The sequence below is a fragment of the Bos javanicus genome, chromosome 4 (assembly GCF_032452875.1).
Source record: "Bos javanicus breed banteng chromosome 4, ARS-OSU_banteng_1.0, whole genome shotgun sequence".
Lineage (NCBI taxonomy): Eukaryota > Metazoa > Chordata > Mammalia > Artiodactyla > Bovidae > Bos > Bos javanicus.
The window spans coordinates 8485330-8495942 of NC_083871.1; the positions used below are offsets into that span (position 1 = coordinate 8485330).

The 10613-nt window shown below is 38.9% G+C and overlaps 1 long non-coding RNA gene across 1 annotated transcript; it reads left to right on the forward strand.

The window, feature by feature from the left end:
* Window positions 1-1652: 1652 nt before the first annotated feature.
* Window positions 1653-7326, forward strand: LOC133245803 (uncharacterized). The gene is made up of 2 exons (XR_009735773.1): window positions 1653-2018; window positions 7060-7326. It is a non-coding gene; the product is annotated as an uncharacterized LOC133245803 (long non-coding RNA).
* The last annotated feature ends 3287 nt before the right edge of the window (window positions 7327-10613 follow it).

The following is a 10613-nucleotide window of genomic DNA, read 5'->3' on the forward strand; positions in this document are numbered from 1 at the left end:
GGTACTGCAAGGTCCTTTATAATTCCCATTAAAAATAATGTCAGGGGATATCCAGGTTATTGTGCTGTTTTGGGCCTCTGGGACATGATACTATATCTGAATGAGAAGCAGGGTAAAATTTGTATGGTTTAAGGATCAACTGTCAAGCATGTATAGACTCCATTGCTAACCCCTAGCTCTTGTTACATAGAAATTGTTTCGATGGTAACAGGATCATGAACTATTTGGAAAAGCTATTTAAGAGAGTAGCATTAAAACATATACATTACCATATGTAAAACAGATAGCCAGTGGAAATGTACTGTATGATGCAGGCAGCTCAAAGCTGGTGCTCTGTGACAACCTAGAGGGGTGGGATGGGGGGTGGGAGGCGGGAAGGAGGTTCAAGAGGGAGGGGATATATGTATGCCTATGGCTGATTCATCTTGATATATGGCAGAAACCAACACAACTTTGTAAAGCAATTATCCTCTGGTTAAAAATAAATTAAAAAAAAAAAATAAAGCTGTTTAAGGAGAGGAGCTGAAGTGCTGCTTCCTAGGATTGAAATCAAACCAGAGGACTGCAGAGAACGATGTGGCATTTCAACTTGTGTCCATCCACGTTCAATTCCATAGCAACTGGGCGAGGAGAAATGCTTTGAAAAGAGCACAGGGTTGTATGTGTGTGGCTGAGTTGCTTTGCTGCGCACCTAAAACTATCACATTGTTAATTGGCAGTACTCCAATACAAAATAAAAGGTTGGTATTTTTTTTACCAAAGAGCACAAGGTTGGATATTTATTCATTTTAGGTAGAAGCAGTTATGTATTCACATTTTGAGAACAGTTAGTTACAGGAGATTCATTGTAAGAATATAATGTAATCAAATTCACAAAGCAGCTTTACTTTTACCCAGAAGAAACTTCTCAGGCTTAAGGGACTGCCTGTATTAAAAGGTTGAGTAAAGGAAACAAGACTCTTCAAAAGGAATTCATTGTGCATCCACAGGCTGTCGTCAGAGACAAGTCGTCTTGTGGTCACCACCAGATATTTGGCCTTTTTCTCTTTGACTCACACCCAATTTGATAATACCTTACGTCATTTCAGCCTTAATTATTAAAATAGCAGTTGGGTGGCTCAGCAGTAAATAATCTGCCTGCAATGCAGGAGATGTGGGTTTGATCCCTGGGTCAGAAAAATCCCCTGGAGGAGGAAATGGCAACCCACCCCAGTAATCTTGCCTGGAGAATTCCATGGACAGAGGAGCCTGGTGGACTATAGTCTGTGGGGTCACAAAGAGTTGGACACAACGTTGTGAATAAACAACAATAAAAAAATCTCAGAATAGAAATCATATGATATTCATAAATATTTTATGTTTAGCATTTTTTTTGAAAATTAGGTAAGTCATCATTGACTTTGCCTAGGAAGACTTTGAAAAGGTAAATTGATTGTCTCTTCTTGCAGTATATAATGAATAGATAACTGAAAAGCTGGATTGCCCAGATAGAGAAGGAAGTTTCTTCAATGGTAAGCTTTCAAATTATATTGCATGAATTTTCTGCATGACTTCCCTCCCTTCTATAATGAAGCTTTTCAGAAATGTAATCAGAGTGGTGCAGAAAGTAAATGGAAATAAAATCTGTGAAATGTAAAGTGATTTTCAGTGCCTGAAACATGAACCAGAAAGTGGAGCTATAACAGCTCCTAAGTCAGGCTGCCTGAGTTGAAATCTGGGCTCCATTTACTAAGTATGTCATCCTAGACCACTAACTTGGCCTGTCTGTGTCTTAGTTTGCTTATTCATTAATACTCTCTAGTAATCGTGACTAAATTAGTCATTTTGTCTGAAGACAAAATGAGATTTTATGGGCAAAATTTTTAGAATTTCCCTCATGTTCAGTAAGCCCTTAATAAATGTTCACTGTTTCTAGGGGAGTCACGAATCTCAGCCCTTGGAGGCAAATAAAGGTCACCCTGCTCAGCTCCTGCTCCAGTGCTAGGACCCTCTTGCCCATATCGCTGGCATGCTGGATGGTGAGCAGCTGGGGACTGTCACTTGGATTTAAACAGTTAGTGATGTGGCTTTGTGTGGTGTGTGTGCATATACGCTGTGTGCACACACAGGTGCTTGACTTTGAACAGGATGAACACACAGGCATACTCCTATTGCTACCTCCTACACCCAGCATCCGCGTACAGGGAAAGGGAGTCCCTACCTAGAGGCATGCTGCTCCCTGATCCTGTGACTCTGCCGTTGTCAGTGCAGGTGAATAAGGAAGGGGGGAAAGAGAATGCAGGGAACCCCCAGAAGCCTGCAGGCCCCCTAGAAGCCAGGATGGTCTCCAGGAGAAAAACTAGAGTTTAAAAGACCGATGACACCTGGATGACCGTCTGTCATCCAAACCATTTTGAAAGTAAAAGTGGTGGTACTAACAAGTATGCTGGGAGGCCAGGTGTAAACCAGGAGTCTCGTGCACAGGTGAGAACGTGCCGCCGTGCTGGTTGGTGCCACTGCCGGGAGGGACATGTGTGTGTCTGTGTGCTGTTGGAGGGGCTGGGTATCTCTACAAACTTTAAAAAAGGAAATCTGACAATATCTGTCAAAACCTTTTTTGAGTTACTCTATGACTTGGTAATTCTGTTATTAGTTAATGGAGATTTTTCCCCTTATGAATCACCAAAATGATACGTATTAGTTGAATCATTTGAAATTTCTAGATTTGTCCATTTGTGACATATTAAACGAGCAATTGCATATAGTTTAATAAAATGATCAGGAGTTGATCTTGGTGTTGTGGGGTCTGAAACTTATGGAATTTGGAGACCTTCCTAAAAATTGTTTTTATATCATCCTTTTCTTAATTTTACAAAAATGTTTGATAACACATATTCCCAGGGTCATGAAAGGCCTAGGGCAACTGAGGGCTCCTAAAGCTTATGCTCTACACACACATATTTTATTAAATGTTTTAAAAAATAGGACACAGTTCTTGTCCAGGCTTGAATAAGAATGGGAACTGACATATACTACATTTAGGGATATAAATTAGTAGAAGAGTTCTAAAAATCAGTTTGCTAATATGAATTAAGAACCTTAATCTTTTTTACTCTTTAAATCCCAATAATGTCACTATTGGGAATTTATCCTGTGAAAATAATCTGAAATAGTTTCAGTTTTTAACATTTAGCTCTATGATCCATTTGGAATTAGGCATAATATATGCTGTGAGATTCAGTTCAAGTTATGTCTTTTTCCAAATGGCTGTCCAACACAATTTATTTTAAAAGTCCATCTTTACATCAGTGATGAGATGGAATCTTTTTCATAAATTAAATTTCCATACATATTTGAGTATAGTTTTGTATATCTATTGACTGCCATTGGTTTGTCTGGCTATTCATTCCCTAACACCTTAATTAATTATGCTGCTAAGTCGCTTCAGTCGTGTCCGACTCTGTGTGACCCCATAGACGGCAGCCCACCAGGCTCTGCTGTCCCTGGAATTCTCCAGGCAAGAACACTGGAGTGGGTTGCCATTTCCTTCTCCAACGCATGAAAGTGAAAAGTGAAAGTGAAGTCGCTCAGTCGTGTCCGACTCTTAGCGACCCAATGGACTGCAGCCCACCAGGCTCCTCGGTCCATGGGATTTGCCAGGCAAGAGCACTGGAGTGGGATGCCATTGCCTTCTCTGTAATTAATTATGGAGGATATGTAAATTATTTTAATATCTGGAGATGGTGTTAAGCTTCTTCCCACCTCACATAAGTCTTTTTGTTTCCATTTTTTCCTTAATTTTAAGTTCAAGCGTAATAAAGATGAATTGTTTATTCTAACTTGCACCAATGCTGGAAATTTCAAAAAGTTAAATATTTGGTATCTGGAAAAGATAATCTTTCCCGAACTTCAGAGGTTCTGCACATAAAGTAGGAGAAGGCAATGGCACCCCACTTCAGCACTCTTGCCTGGAAAATCCCATGGATGGAGGAGCCTGGTAGGCTGCAGTCCATGCGGTCGCGAAGTCGGATACAACTGAGCATCTTCACTTTCACTTTTCACCTTCCTGCATTGGAGAAGGAAATGGCAACCCACTCCAGTGTTCTTGCCTGGAGACTCCCAGGGATGGGGGAGCCTGGTGGGCTGTCGTCTATGGGGTTGCACAGTCGGATACAACTGAAGCGACTTAGCAGCAGCAGCACATAAAGTAACTCATAATTTTACAGTTATTTCCTCTTGATTTGTTTCAACTTGGTTGTCCTTTCCTGTCCTGTCTTTCTTCCTCTTCCTCTTTTTCTCTTCTTTTTCTTCTTGCTCTCTTTTCTTTTTCCTCCAACCTTCATTTCTTCCTTTCAGAGCAGACTTAACCAAAGAAAAATTTGATGATATTAGTATATCTTTTAAATTTAGGTCTTCTTATGCTGCCTTGCTGTCCAACTTTTGTAGCAGAGCAGTTTGTTTTGAATAAATAGCTATTGCAGAGGGAAAATGTTGTTTCAGAAGAACTTTTACTATGCATTTGAGCATATAAACATCATAGAAATACTTTCAAATGCATAATATAAAAGTTACAATTTTTAATGCTTTTTGGTTAGATAGTATGTTAAAAAATAAAACAGTTGAAACATTTAAAAAATAGACATGATATTCCAGCCCCAAAGTATCTTTTATAAGGCAATATTTTGAAGTCTTAAAACAAGGCATTAAAATATACTAGCACAAATTATATAATGACTTTTCAATTCTTGTTTATATCTAACCAGTAAATTTGAAGAAAAGGTAATGAATTCTATTGAGAGGAAAAGAATTGACCCAGGATTGTGAGCAAACAGGACTTTTGAGCAAAAAAAAATAAAGAACTAGAAAGACTGAGATTCAGGGAAGCCTTTGAGTGATGAGAATGGAATGAGAGAAAGAGTATTAGAAGAGGGAGCTATCTTAAATTGGGATATAGGCTCCAAGGCAGAGTTTTTCCTATAAGAATTTATTGGAGAATGCTGTTAGGAATAACTCATGTGCGGGAGAGAGAGAAGGAGACTTGGGCAGGGGGGAAATAGTCATAGAATCACAATAGAGACCTCAGTCAATTTTACAGAGAGTTCTGGAACCTGGTAGGCCTCTCTAATTGAGACAAAGGGGCCCAAACCTCTGTATCAGCTGTCATTAAATGTGGAATGCTCTTCAAAAGGAGACTTAACTTTGAGCGGGGCAGCTCCCTTTGACTGAGGGCAATTACCAAAGAGAGCCTGGCCACTGGAGGAATGAGTACCCTGTTCTGGAAAGGGAGGTCCAGGCATCTACCACAGCAGCTGTCATTGATTTGGGGGGATATTGAGATTAGCAATGCTGGGAAGATAGGATTTGAAATGTTCTTCTTGTTGTTCAGTCACTAAGTCATGTCCGACTCTTTGCAACCCCATGGACTGCAGCATGCCAGGCTCCTCTGTCCTCCACTATCTTCTGGAATTTGCTCAAATTCGTGTCCATTGAGCCAGTGATGCTCTCTAACCATCTCATCCTCTGTGGCCCCCTTTCCCTTTTGCCTTCAACCTTTCCCAGTATCATGATCTTTTTCAATGAGCCAGCTTTTCACATCAGGTGGCCAAAGTATTGGAGCTTCAGCATCAGTCCTTCCAATGAAATATTCAGGGTTGATTTCCTTTAGGATTGACTAGTTTGACTTCTTTGCTGTCCAAGGGACTCTCAAGACTTCTATTACTCTTTAAAAGCACACTCCTCCATTTCAACTTTTACATTTTCTTTACAACCCAAAGGAATATTAACATTTCTTTCAATGATATCTTTCCATTATTATTATTTTGATTGACCTTATGCAGAGATTGGGCCACATGTGACTATATTTAAATAAATTTTGGAATAGAATTAATTGTGATACCGAGAAGGGAAAAATATGTAAGCAGAAGATGGTAGATTTACTAGGAAAAGAAGGCAATTGAAATATGGTTGTCTTGAAGAAGTAGAAATAAAAGCAGATCTAATGGGACAGAGAGTGGGGTTGTAGGTTTGTCCCCAGGGATTAAAATGTCTTCTAGAACACTAAGAGATGGGACAATTTAGGAATTAACAAACTTTTTCCATAAAGGGCCAGATAGCAAATACTTTAGGCTTTGGGCGTTTTCTGATCTACTCAACTTCGCTATCATTCTGCTAAATCAGCCATAGACAATATATAATTGAATGTATGTAACTGTGTTCCAATAACATTTTATTTGCAAAAACACAAGAAGGCCAGGTTTGGTTTGTCAGCCACAGTTCATGGATTTCTGGTTTAGATGATGAAAAAGACGATTGCCTATCTCATTACATTGACTTTGTAACAAATATTTTCAAAGATTCCAAATAAAATAGACAAAAGAAGACACAAAAGGAAAGCCCAAATAGGGTAGCCATTATGTAACTAATAATCCCATCAATTTTGTTACATGGTTAATATTGTATACACAGGCTTTCATTTCATGATTTATTAATGTTTCATCTTTTGTTTTTATATTCTTACTTCTAAATACTGAGTTTTCTGAGATAGAAGCAAAAATTAATCCAGTCAATATATGCCACCCTGATAAATTCAGACAAGTTTTGGCAGACACATCTTGCTGCTGCTGCTGCTGCTAAGTCGCTTCAGTCATGTCCGACTCCGTGCGACCCCATAGACAGCAGCCCACCAGGCTCCCCGGTCCCTGGGATTCTCCAGGCAAGAACACTGGAGTGGGTTGCCATTTCCTTCTCCAACGCATGAAAGTGAAAAGTGAAAGTGAAGTCGCTCAGTCGTGTCCGACTCTTAGTGACCCCATGGACTGCAGCCTACCAGGCTCCTCCGCCCGTGGGGTTTTCCAGGCAAGAGTACTGGAGTGGGTGCCATTGCCTTCTCCAAAACACATCTTAAAAAGTAGCTAATCTCATAAGAAATGTAGCAGTAATCCAAAAGTAATAGATTAGACTTCTGAAATATACATGTGATAGGTGTCTTTCCACTTAATTTGTGTGATTCTTGACAAATCTTTTGCCTTCTGTACTTTATTATTCAACTGTCCAATAAAAACACCTTTGATACTTTTCCAGAGTTTTGAAATCTACATGACAAATTTTAAACTCCTTTGAAAAGGATGTTCAGTGCCTTTTTGGAATAAGGCAGTATTTTCCACATTCGAGTTGCTGCCTGGCCAAATCCACAAACAGGAATGTTACTGAAGAAAGTCTTCGTTGGATTGTAGGTGAGATGAGATGACCCTAATCATCGCAACTGTACAACCAATAGAAATTTACTCCAAACTTTCACTTATTCTTATAAATTGGGCCCTCAAATAATAAAAAGGGAGAATAAAAAGAGACGCCTTTATGTCACTTCTGTTTTGTTTTTTTTTTTGGTAAACATATGCTGTTGAATTGCCTGTCGAGCATGCCAGAGCCTCATGAGCAAATTTGTGACTGAAAATCATGGAGGTAGATTTAACTTTCTGTTTCTGCTGGTAGAAGAGAGCCGGCAGTTAAAAGGCTGAGGGTGAGTGGCAGACAACAATAGCTTTGTTAACCTGACTCTGTAGATTAGATGATCATTGCCCGAAATGCAAACTTCTGGTTGGCTATAAGAAAATGCCTTTTTTTCATTTCACTCACCAGCCTTCTCTCCCCCATTTAAATGGTAATTATACATTTATAATGCATTGCAAATATGTCCAGTTTTCCTCAGAATCTTCTAGAAGCTCTGGAATCTGGTGCTTTCATAATGAAGGTTACTATAACTCCACTCTTTTGGAGTTATTCTTTGCTTGGGAAGATCTGGGTTCTATTAATTTTCTTCTACTTTCACTTGCCTGTTGTTTCCCCCCAAAACCAGTAGGATATTTCCAATCAAATAGTGAGCGCTGGCAAAAGGGAATAATGATTTAAGTAATATCTTCTAAGTATCTTTTGATCAACTTGGAAGTTGCTGCATATTTGCTTAGTATTATTGCTTTCCCATAAATAAGTGAGACTAATTTCCAGTAAAATCACCCCCTCCCTCAAGTTTTTCCTTTTCAACATTGTATTCTTATAAACTCTTAAATAAATCTAGTGTTTGACTCTGATCCTGCATCTTTCCTTTTCCCCTTCTTCTTTCTTTGCTTGGCATTTAGTTCAAGATCTATTTTGGTATTCATATCAGTGCCTATTGTTTAGGTTTAGTATTTTATCTTGACCTTCCAAATAACTTGAATATAATAGAAATACAGCACAACCCAATTATCTGGTGAAATTAATAATGACAAGTACTAAGTGTAAATCTCTCAACATATTCCTGACCTAGTATTTACTATTTTTTATATCAATGTAAGTGTATATAGTAATACTTTCTGTCAAAAGGTGTCTAAATCATTTTATATCAATAACTTTTTCTGACATCAAGGTCGTTTTTATGTAAATTTCTATCAAATTCTTTGGGGAACAATCATTTTTCTGCCAAGTTATTTATAATAGGCAGGATTAATAGTTGATATATAAAGATAAAAGTTGATAAAATATAATGCAAGGATTGACTTTTTTCTATTCAATATAAATGTATATAGTGATACTTTCTGTCAAAAGGGTGTCTAAATGAAATATAACAACCTAAATGAGACTCTGGGAAGGCAGTAACATTTTTCTAAAAGGACTCTCCTAAAATGTGACAAGGCTTTTGGGAAAATGGGGGAGTTCAGAGGTCAGATTTACAAGATGTGTCTGGAATTTATTCACTGTAAGATCTCAGGTAAATTGCTGAGCCTTGATTTCTTCATGCATATAGGAATAATGGGCTTCCCCAGTGACTCAGCAGTAAAGAATCTCCCTGTAATGCAGGAGACGCAGGTTCGATCCCTGGGTTGGGAAAATCCTCTGAGGGAGCACATGGCAACCCACTCCAGTATTCTTGCCTGGAGAATCCCATGGACAGAGGAGCCTGGCGGGTTGCAGTCCTTGGGGTTGCACAGAGTCAGACATGACTGAAGCAACTGGGCACATCAATTCAGTTCAGTTGCTCAGTCGTGTCCAACTCTTTGTGATTCCATGGACTGCAGCCCGCCAGGCTTCCCTGTCCATCACCAAACCACAGAGCTTGCTCAAACTCATGTCCATCGAGTCAGTGATGACATCCAACCATCTCATCCTCTATTTTCCCCTTCTCCTCGTGCCCTCAATCTTTCCCAGCATCAGGGTCTTTTCAAATGAGTCAGTTCTTCGCATCAGGTGGCCAAAGTATTGGAGTTTCAGCTTCAGCATCAGTCCTTCCAATGAATATTCAGGACTGATTTCCTTTAGGATAAGAATAATAATAACCACTTTGCAAGGAAATTGAGGAAAAATGTAGGAGAAGCTCTTAGAATATAATATGCACTCAGTAAGTGGTAGCTCCTGGGCAAGGGAAGGAGCCTGGCAAGATACTACCATGAAGTAGTCTAGTCCCTGAACCAGCAGGATCCTAGGTTCTCATCTCGGCCCAACACTTTTGGGCTGTTTGCTCACACTCTCAGTCATGTCTGACTCTTTGCGACTCTTTGGACTGTAGCTCACCAGGCTCTTCTCTCCATGGGATTTTCAGGCAGGAATACTGGAGTGGGTTGCCATTTCGTCCTCCAGGGGATCTTCCTGACCCAGGGATCGAACCCACATCTTCTGTCTCCTGTGTCTCCTGCTCTGAAGGCAGATTCTTAACCTGCTGAGCCACTGGAGAAGGCTTTTGAGCTGTTTAATGCTAAGCAAATTATTTATTTATTTTTTGGTGTTCATGTTGGTCTTTATTGTAGATTTTACTATAGAGTAATAAAAATTGGATAATTAGAGAGACTGATTATAACGATTTTAATATATAATTAAAAACCCAACATGAATCAGCCATAGGTAAAAACCCAATTAAATGATAGAATATTATTAGTAGTAACTAAAAACAATTCTAACACCCAAATGTTTACAGTGTTTGTTTTGCAGTGGTGGGATTCAGAACAATTTCACTTTTTTCATTTTCTAAATTTCCTCAAAAAAATATTTACTATTTCATAATAAAAAATGAAGTATACTTCAAAAATTATAATAAAACTCTCATAAATTTAAATTCATGAATTTTAAAGTTGAATTAGATTTTTTGCTTGCTTGTTAAGCAAATTATTTAAATACTAAGTCATTCTACAGGAAAGGGAAATAGCAATACTAAAAATGTTGTTGTGAGAAGTAATTTTTGTAGTGCCTGGCATATAGTAGATACTCAATAAATGGTTCTGTTATTGCCTGTTATGTCCCTGTATGTCTGTAGGCGCTGTAGAAACATATGGAAGAAGCTTACAGGTTACCTTTAGACACTTAAAATCTTTTGAGGAGGACAAGGTCTTAAGATATACGAGTTTAAGTTTAGATAGTACAAATAGTAGTGAAGTCAGGTTCCACAACAGGGGTCCATAGGTGCCCCGGAGTTGAGTTAAAGTCTAGACAGCTCATATTTGTAGGGGTCAAGTAAGTCCTTCATGGCAACAATCACGGCAGCTCAGTTGAGTTTGAAGCGTGGACAGGCAGAGATTAGAGCTGCAAGGAGAGTTAGTTTGGGGGAAAGAAAGCAGGAGGATCGATGAATGCCATGAAGGTGGAAAAGCACAATTATACATGAATAA